Source organism: Jaculus jaculus, chromosome 1 (genome assembly GCF_020740685.1).
Source record: "Jaculus jaculus isolate mJacJac1 chromosome 1, mJacJac1.mat.Y.cur, whole genome shotgun sequence".
Taxonomy (NCBI): Eukaryota; Metazoa; Chordata; class Mammalia; order Rodentia; family Dipodidae; genus Jaculus; species Jaculus jaculus.
Window position 1 is genome coordinate 163,847,259 of NC_059102.1, and position 10,434 is coordinate 163,857,692.

Genomic DNA, 10,434 nt, shown 5'->3' on the forward strand with positions numbered 1-10,434 from the left:
TGGGCAGGAAGCTCACAAACCCCAGAGAGAACCCCATTGTTCTCTGGACAAGTTGAGTGGGTATCCTCATCAAAATGTCCCTCAAAATTATATGCACACTCAATTTCACACACCCATGCATATATGACATAGACATGCCACACACACCAGACCACATATACTTTTTTTAAAATAAGTTCTCAATCAATCCTTATGGGCAGATACAGACATGAATGGAAATATAAATGTGTGTGTAGGTTTTCACTAGTGGTATCCACAGAGAAGTGTGGAGGCCATGGCACCCCAAGGGGTGAGCACATTCACCACACAGAGCTTTCTCATTCATCCCCTAACAGGAACCAGGACTCTTAGGAAAATGACTGAGTCCAGGATTGAGGGAGAAAAAGTACAAGTTGAATTCACAACATCCTTTTGTTAAAATAGCTGTTTTTCTCGTGTGTGTGTGTGTATGTGTGTGTGTGTGTGTGTGTACATGTGTATGGAAGCCAAAAGTTGATTATACTGTCTTTCTCAATTGCTGTCCTGTAAGATTGGGTCTCTCAGCGAACCTGGAATTCACCAACTGGGCTAGACTAGCCCGACAGCAAGCTCCAGGCTCCCATGTCTGCTCGTGTGCTGGGATTGCAGGCACACACCTCATGTTTGGAGAATGTACCATTGTCCCACCCCCTCACTACCTCTTTTTTTTTCTTTTCAAGGTAGGGTCTCACTTTAGCCCAAGCTGACCTGGAATTCACTAGGTAGTTTCAGGCTGGCCTCAAACTCACAATGATCCTTTTGCCTCTGCCTCCTGAGTGCTAGGATTAAAGGCGCCTGCCTCACAACATCTTTTGTACTAGAAAGTGGGGGGTGTCCTCAAAGGTCAATAGGGACAAATCAGAGGGACCAAAGAGCCAGTTCTAAAGGGTGCCTGTTGCCTCTGCAAGCTCCACTTCTTGCCTGATAGGGTTGCAGACATGAACCACCATGCATGGCTAATGATATCTATTTTTTTTATTTTTAAAAATATTTTAATTGGAGCTGGGTGTGATGGCACATGCCTTTAATCCCAGCACTGGAGAGGCAGAGGTAGGAGGATCGCCATGAGTTCGAGGCCACCTGAGACTCCATAGTGAATTCCAGGTCAGCCTGAGCCAGAGTGAGACCCCACCTCAAAAAACAAAACAAACAAACAAACAACTATATATATATATATATATATATATATATATATATATATATTTTTTTTTTTTTTATTGAGCTGGAGAGATGGCTCAGCAGTTAAGGTGTGTGCCTGAGAAGCCTAAGGACCCTTGTTTGACTCTTCAGATCCCACGTAAGCCAACCACACAAGGTAACACAAGGGCACAAGGTCAAACATGCACGCAAGGCGGTTTACACGTCTGGAGTTCAATTACAGTGGTAGGAGGCCCTGGAGTGCCAATCTCTCTCTGTCTCTCTTTCTCTCTCTCTCTCTCATAAAAAAGGGCCAGTCTGTTGGGCTTGCCTAACAAAATGGTTATTTATTTATTTATTTATAAGAGAAAGAGAATGAATGAATGAATGAGTGCACCATGGCCTCCAGCTGCTGCAAACAAACTCCAGATGCATGTGCCACTTGGTGCATGTGACTTTACATGGGTACTAGGGAATCGAACCTGGGTTGTTAGGCCTTAACCACTGAACATCTCTCCAGCCCCATAATATCTAATTTGAAGAGTCAAAAAAGCTGGGGTGAGTACTTCAAGGAGTCGCACGAGCAGGCCCCCGTCTCTCACCCTTTCTTGCAATGGAAGTCTGCAATTTAGCTAACTAGGATGGTGCGGGAAAGAACTACGAGTTCCAGCATGCACTGCGAAACAGGCGTCCCCCAGACTAGGAAAGGAGCGCCGAGGCCGGAAGCACGCACAGTCCTCACAGCGGCCTAGTTAGTAGATTGCCGACCTCCTCGCGGTGACGGAGGATAAGCAGTTATGGATCGAAGTGTCACGTTTTCATCATCTCTTGCAAGCAGAGACTAGGCTAAAGAACCTACGGGCCCCAGGAAGACTACAATTCCCATCGAGCCCCGCGAGTAGCTAGCTCCTCAAGCCCCACAGCCTGGAACCACAGGTTACTCTGAATGTAACTTTTAAAAATGAAACTGAAAGCTTTCTGGTCTCTGATCCAGAAAATACAACTTGAGCTGATGTTGAAGCTATGGTAAAAGTTCCATTTGATCCGAACACTTCAAATAAAATACTTGGATGAGGAGACTATGAAGAAGCACATAAGATGGCCGTTAAACAGGGAAACCAACTACAGATGCAAGTCTATGAAGGGCATTATGTAGGTCAAGCGCCACCTCTGGTTGCCGCAGAAAAGCGGGCAGCTGCCAGGACAGGGAAGAAGCCACTTGCACGTACGTTATTCTTCAGTGATGAGAGTCCTGGGATTTGATATGAAGGTCCCAGACACAGTCATGTCCACTTGCTCCTTGTGACACCCACAAGCCTCAAGACAGACTGGTCCACAAACTACCTGGAGACATTCAGAGAACAAGTGGTTAAAGAAACAGTTGAGAAGCTTGAACAGAAATTACATGAGAAGCTTGTCCTGCAGAAGCCACCCTTGGCTTCCTGTCCCTCCGAAGTCTCAACGCCGGTTTCAGAGGAAACACTATTTTTGCCATAAAACCAGTTCAGCTGGCATATTGCTTGCAGCAACTGCCAAAAAAGGATCATGGGTGTGCGCCTGTGCCCATCCTACAACATCTGTGAAGATTGTAAAGCTGGACCATATGCCCATGACACTAACCACATCCTGCTGAGGTTACAGAGACCTATCATGAATGCCTCTGAACCGTTTTCTCACTCAAAATATTCTACTCCTCGACTGCCTGCTGCTCTGAAACAAGTCAGGCTCCAGAACCAGGTTGATAAGAACTTTCTGAAAGCAGAAAAGCAAAGGTTGCGTGCCGAGAAGAAACAGCGGAAAGCTGAGGTGAAGGAACTTAAAAAGCAGCTCAAGCTGCGCCCGAAGATTCAACTGTGGAACTCGGTCCATGGATTCCAGAGCCCCAAGTCTCCTTTGGGTCACCCTGAGAACTTGCTGCAGTCTAACTCCCTGATGCTTCCCTTGCAGCCCTCCACACCAGTGATGCCAACACTCAGCGTGGCGTTCATAGATGAGAACTTGCCTGACGGGACTCACCTTCAGCCAGGAACCAAGTTCATCAAACACTGGAGGATGAAAAATACAGGAAACATAAAGTGGAGTGCAGACACAAAGCTCAAGTTCATGTGAGGAAACTTGACTTTGGCTTCTACAGAAAAGAAGGATGTTTTGGTTCCCTGCTTGAAGGCCGACCATGTAGGGGTTGTGTCTGTGGAGTTCATCGCCCCAGCCTTGGAGGGAACGTACACTTCACATTGGTGTCTTTCTCACAAAGGCCAGCAGTTTGGGCCTCGAGTCTGGTGTAGTATCATAGTGGATCCTTTTCCCTCCTCAGAGAGCCCTGACAACATTGAAAGGGACATGATTAGCTCAAGCAAAGCTGATGATCTCGCCTGTGAGCAAGAGGAAGCTTTTCTTCTAGCTAAAGAGGAAATGCAATTTGGTGAAACTAGTAATCAGACAGAGGGGACAGGAACCTGCACACCACAGAAGACAAAGACTGTTGCCAGTGAGAGGGAACTCTACATCCCATCCACGGACCTTCTGACTGCCCAGGATCTGCTGTCCTTTGAGCTGTTGGATATAAACATTGTCCGAGAATTGGAGAGAGTGCCCCATAACACCCCTGTGGATACCACTGTATTGGCAAAAAGGCTGGCTGAGCGCACTGCATTAGTGGAGGAAGCAGAGGAAGACCTGAGCAGGACCCAGTTTGTGTGTGAGACTGTAATCCAATCCCTGAACTTGGATGCTGCTTCAGACCACAGCCCACCCTGCTGGCAGAAGTCCCCCCAGATGAAATTTGCCTTGTCTAGAGATGGACCATTTGAAGACGAGAAGGAAGACATCGTCCACGTTGCTGAGGAAAAAGTTGAGGAGGAAGAAGAGGAACTCAAAGATGAAATTCAGAGTCAGTCCTCCGCTCCCTCAGAGGACTATATCATCATCTTGCCTGAGTGTTTTGATACCAGCTGCCCACTGGGGGACTCTGTGTACAGCTCTGCACTCTCGCAGCCAGGCGTGGAACGAGGGGCTGAAGGTGAGCCCGGGGTTGAGGCTAGGCAGGAACCAGCTGAGACTGAGGAGAGACTCCCTGGTGGGTGGGAAGAGCCCGCCAAAGGAGCAGAGCATCAACGATATCCCCATGGCCTCACAGACGCGGGAGATGGTGCCCCTGGTCCCAGAGGTGGTGGAGCTTCCGCTGCCGTTGTCCAGGAGCCCTCCTTGTGTAAGTCACGGTTCCCCAGGAGTGGACTTACCGGTTACCACACCAGAAGTGTCTTCAGTCCCTGATCAGACCAGAGGAGAGCCCAGAGGCTCTCCAGGAGTTGTAAACAGCAGACAGAAGAGCTATGAACACTCAAGGCACCACAACGGGAGCAGCACTGCTGGAGGACTGGTGAAGGGGGCTTTGTCTGTTGCTGCTTCTGCATACAAGGCCCTGTTTTCTGGGCCACCAGTCACTGCGCAGCCAATCATTTCTGAGGACCACACAGCAGCCCTGATGGTCCATCTCTGTGAAATGGGATTTTGTGACAGGCAGCTGAACCTATGGCTGCTGAAGAAACACAATTACAATATCCTGCAGGTGGTGACAGAACTCCTTCAGGTCAGCAACAATGACTGGTATAGCCGCCGCTACTGAGGAGTGATCGTGTATCAAATTAACTGCCTGCTGCTCAGAGATGATCTTCATTCTGTCACTAAGGTGTAGGGTAGAACCCCCCTCTTGGTTTTTGATCTGATGAGTCTATATAGAACATCATTGAATGGTTAAAACAATACCTGTTACAGTATTTTTTAGAGCAAATCAAAGATAAGAATTTTCACTTTAAAAATCAGATAAGTAGTAGGATGAGTTTTTTTTTTAACTGATTTAGATAAAACTCCTTTCTCCACCTTAGTGCATTGAAGAGTATAACCTCAACTTCCTGAGGAACCTTTTTTTTTTCTCTTGCTTGTATTGAAGTTGAGTATTTTTCTTTGGCTCATGTGGATGTTTTTAATGGGTTATCTGTTAAACGTCAGTTGTTGGGCTTTGTTTTTCTTTTTTTTTTTTAATTAACCTTGGATGTTATTTTCAAGAATTATTCTCAGCTAGGTGTGGTGATGTACACCTGAGGCCAGCCTGAGACTACGTAATGAAGTCCAGCTCAACCTGAGCTAGAGCAAGACTCCACCTCAAGAAACCAAAACAAAGAATTATTCTCATAATTTCTGTAGCCAACCCCAAGCCCTCATACCCAAGTGACACTGGAAGGACACCAGAACATGATTAAAAACATTGCTACTCAAAAAAAGAAAAGTTGGGTTCTGGGAGTGCAGCTCAGTGATAGAGCATGTAACTAGCATGGGCAAGGCCTTGGTTCCATGCTCAGCACGGAAGAGAGAACAGCTAGATTAAAAGACCACAGTAGGGCTGGAGAGATGCTTTAGTGAGTAAGGCACTTGCCAGTGAAGCCTAAGGACCCACGTTTGAGTCTCCAGGTCGCATGTAAATCAGACGCACAAGGTAACACACGTGCAAGGTTGCCCATGCACACAAGGTGGTACACGCATCTGGAGTTTAATTATAGTAGGCCCTGGCATGCCAACTCACTCTCTCTCTCCCTCTCTTTCTCTCTCTCTCTCTCTCTGTCTCTCTTGCTCTCACTCTGTCTCAAAAAACAAAAGGCCAGTCTGTTGGGCTTGCCTAAAAAAAAAATTAAAAAAATAAAAAAGACCACAGTATTTTGGAACACTATTTTCCAGATACAAAGTGGCTGCTTCATTTAGGGTCTCACAGTGACTGTCACTACCTACATAAGACCTGCATAATATAAGGGCACCATTAAGGAAAAAAAAAAAAAAAGATGATGGGACTGGAGAGATGGCTTAGCAGTTAAGGCACTTGCCTGCGAAGCCTAAGGATCCAGGTTCAACTCCCCAGATCCCATGTAAACTAGATGCACAAGGTGACACGTGCATCTGGAGTTCATTTGCAGTGGCCAGAGGCTCTGGTGCACCCATTCATTCTCCCTCTCTCTCTCTCTTTCTCTCTATATGTAATAAATAAACAAATAAACAGGGTCTAGTGGAAAAGATAAAGGGTTCAATGGAAGGGGTGACAGGTGAAGAAGGAGAAAAAGGAGGATGGTTGGAGGAAATTATGATCAGGGTACATTGCCAATGAAGCTTGTCAATAAAAAGTTTAAAAATTCAGCTGTAAAGAAAAATGAAATTATGAAATTTTCAGGGAAATGGATGGATCTGGAAAGGATTATACTAAGTGAGGTAACCCAGACCCAGAAATCCAAACATCACATGTTCTCTCTCATATGTGGATGCTAGCTACAAATGTATAGATGTGTGTGTGAGCTGGAACCAAAATTCTGTAGCAGAGGCCCATAAACTAGAAAAAGGCTATAAGGGACAGAGGAGAAGGAAGGTCTTAAGGGGATGGTATTGTATATTTGTAAGTAGAATAACAGATTACAGGGAGGGGAAAGGCCTAAGCTAGGTCAGGAAAAGAGATTGTATAAAAGAAGGGTGGGGGGAGGGTCAATCAAAATTCAAGATATTCTGAATAAGACATATGAAAATCTACTGTCTCGAATAATGGCACATACAGAAACCATAGATTGTTAATAGAAAATTTTCAGTGCCAGATATGGGATACCTTCCAGTGAGTTGTTGGCCAGGGAGGTCTCTGATGCCCCCCAAAATATTACAGACCATTGCTGAGGCCCTTGGTTTCCCATAAGAAAGAAATAGTAAGACCCTATTGCTGAAGACTTCATATGCCTGAGTGGCAAAGTCACTGAGAAATCAAGCTGGTGCTGAGCAGAAAACCTTCTTCCTGTAGCCCAGCCAGCTGAAAGCTGGAAAAAGCTGCACAGCCTCATGAGAGACAGAAGTCATCAGCAGTGAAAATAGTGGACACAGGCCAAGTGACTGAACGAGTGCCATAGTGCCATGTCTGCTCTGGCAGAAACCAACTGCTCTTTAATTGGATTGAAGGTCTGCTTTAAAGGAGGGAACACAAGCCTGGTTCTAAAAACCTAATCAAAAGCCTATGGCAGGGGAGGTCATAAGCCTTAGGGGTATAAAGCCTGCTCTTGTCTGGATAAATGCATATATAATTCTCACCAAATTGCCCTGAAAGCACTACACTTAATGTTCATATTCATATATGAATGTTTCTCTCACTTCTGGTTAGAGAAACTTCTCTTTTCAGATGGCAATGACCACTGGGATGACCCAAAAGGCAACATAGTGCTGAAAAGAAGGGATGAAGGAGTGTCTAGCACTGAAATATCTCACATCCTCTAAGGCTCAGGGTCCATTGTGGAAGAGGTAGCAGAAAGAATGTAAGAGCCAAAGGAAGAGTAGCACTCCTTATATATGACTATCCGGGCAGAAATTGGCCTCAATATCCATGACCTCACAGTGCCTAGCAATACCCACACAAGACCCTCATAATAGGAGAAAAAGATGATAACATCAAACTAAAAGAGAGACTAATGGAGAGAGGGAGGGGATATGATGAAGAGCAGAGTTATGAAGGGGAATGTAGGGGAGGGTAGGGAAATACCATGGTTTGTTGTCTGTAAGTATAGAAGATACATATAAAAAGCTAAAAGTGGGGGGCTGGAAAGATGGCTTAGTGGTTAAGGCATTTGCCTGCAAAGCCAAAGGATCCAGGTTCGATTCTCCAGGACCCACATAAGCCAGATGCACAAGGGGGTGCATGTGTCTGGAATTCGTTTGCAGTGTCTGGCAGCCCTGGCGTGTGCTCGCTCCCTCTCTCTCTTTCTCTTTCTCTCTCTCTCTCTCTCTCTCTTTGTCAAGTAAAATATTTTTTAAAAAGCTCCCAACACAGAAGATGTGATGGCCGTAAGTGGAAAATTCCACACCATAAAACTATTTTATGCAAAAAATTAGTTGAAACTGTAGAAAAGTACCTTCAGGATACATGAATAAAGTGTACAGGAAACATAAATGAAGTTGCTTGGGCTCCATTCCCAAGATACCTCATTATGTACATGAAGCATTTCATTTCCAAGTCCAACTCCAAAGCATTTCGGATATGGATACTCAACTTGTATCAACAACAAAATGCAATTAAAACCTTTACATCTGGGGCTAGAAAGATGACTCAGTGGTTAAAAATGCTTGCTTGAAAAGCCTGCAAACAAACTCCAGATGCATGCACCACTTTGTGCATCTGGTTTTACGTGAGTACTGAGGAGTCCCACCTGGGCCATCAGGCTTTTTAAGCAAGAATTTTTTCCTGCTAAGCCATCTCTCCAGCCCTTGTTTGTTTGTTTGTTTTGTATGAAACAGGGCCTCCCTATGAGCCAAGGCTGCCCTTTAATTTGCACAGTCCTCCTGCTTCAGCCACCTCTGTGCAGGGGTGACAGGTGTGCACCACCACTCCCAGCTTGAGGACATTTGTGGCATTTCTGTGTGGTATGCATTCATGACTGTGTGTGAGGGTGCACTGCATGCACATGTGTATGCATGTGAGTGTGGAGTCAGAATTTGACATCAGGTGTCTTACTCAACTAATGTTCATTTTTTAATTTTCTTTTTTTTATTACTGACAACTTCCATAATTATAGACAATAAACCATGGTACTTCTCTCCCCCTGCCCTTCACTTTTCCCTTCACAACTCCACTCTCCATCATATCCCCTCAGGCCTCTCTCAATCAGTCTCTCTTTTATTTTGATGTAATCATCTTTTCCTCCTATTTTGATGGTCTTGTGTGGGGTACTATCAGGCACTCCAAGGTCATGGATATCCATGCCATCTGGAAGAATGAATTGTAAGGAGTCCTACCCTTCCTTTGCCTCTTACATTCTTTCTACCACTTCTTCTGCAATGGATTCTGATCCTTGAAAGGTGTGATAGAGATGTTTCAGAGCTGAACACTCGTCTGTCACTTCTTCTCAGCACTGTGTTGCCTTCTGCATCACCCCAAGATCACCGCCATCGGAAAAAAGAAGCTTCTCTAACCAAAAGTGAGAGTAGCATTAATATATGGGTATGAATGTTAACGGAAGTACTTACCAGACAATTTGGTGAGCATAATATACGCATTTAGCCAGACACCAGCAGGCATTACACCCCTATGGCTCATGGCTTGCCCCATCAGAGGTTTTCAGTATCAGGGATGTATTCCCTCACATGCAGCAGACCTCCAGTCCAATTAGAAATCAGCTGGTTTCCCTGATAACAGACATGCCACTATTGCACCCATTGGCTCATTTAGCCTGGTTGTCCAAACTTAAGGCTTGCAATGTCCACTGTTGTTTATCTCCACTGATGACTTCTCTTTCTCCCATGAAGTTGCATGCAGCATAGCTTTTCCCAGCTTCCTATTAGCTGGTCTACACAGAACAGGTTTTCAATTCATCTCCAGGAAGATTTCTCAGTGACCTTGCAGCCTAAGCATGTGGAGTCTTCAGCAGTAGGGTCCTATCTACTCCAGGTGGAAAACCAAGACCCTTGGAAATCAACTGTAATGTTTTGGGGGCATTAGGGACCTCCCTGGAAGGTATCCCATCCTGGCACTGAAAATTTTCAAGTAACAATCTCTGGCTTCTGAGTCAACCATTGTCCATAAAAAAGTAGTTTTCTATATGACCTATTCATACCCTCTTAGATTTTGATTAACCCTTCCCCCACCCCACCCCTTTTTTTTGAGGTAGGGTTTTCACTCTAGCTCAGGCTGACCTGGAATTCACTATGTAGTCTCATGGTTGCTTTAAACTCATGGTGACCCTCCTACCTCTGCCTCCTGAGTGCTGGGATTAAAGGCATGCACCACCATGTCCGGCCCTTTTTTCTGCTTTTATGAGAGAGAGAGAACTGGTACACCAGGGCCTCCAGCCACTAAAATCGAACTCCAGATACATGTGCCACCTAGTGGGCATGCATGACCTTGCTCTTGCATCATCTTGTGCATCTGTCTTAGATGGAATCTGGAAAGTTGAATATGGGTCCTGAGGCTTCACAGGCAAGCACTTAACCATTAAGCCATCTCTCCAGCTCTCAATTACTATTCTTTGAGACAGGGTCTCTCCCTGATCCTAGAGCTCTCCAAACTGGCAAGACTAGCTAGCTTCTGGCCCTGGGGATTCCTTGTCTCCCATGGGGACTCATCACCAAACCCAGCACTTTTTATGTGGGTGCTGGAGATCCAAATTCAGGTCCTCAGGCTTGTGCACCAAGTGCCCCATCCATTGAGCCATCTCCCCAACCTGAATATATCTTTTGAAAAGTGTTCTGGGGCACTGAAGACATGGCTTAGCA

At 45.4% G+C, this 10,434-nt stretch overlaps 1 pseudogene; it reads left to right on the forward strand.

Annotated features, from left to right (window-relative positions):
• The window catches only part of LOC101594558, an 82,511-nt pseudogene extending 77,731 nt beyond the window's left edge, over positions 1-4,780 (forward strand).
• The last annotated feature ends 5,654 nt before the right edge of the window (positions 4,781-10,434 follow it).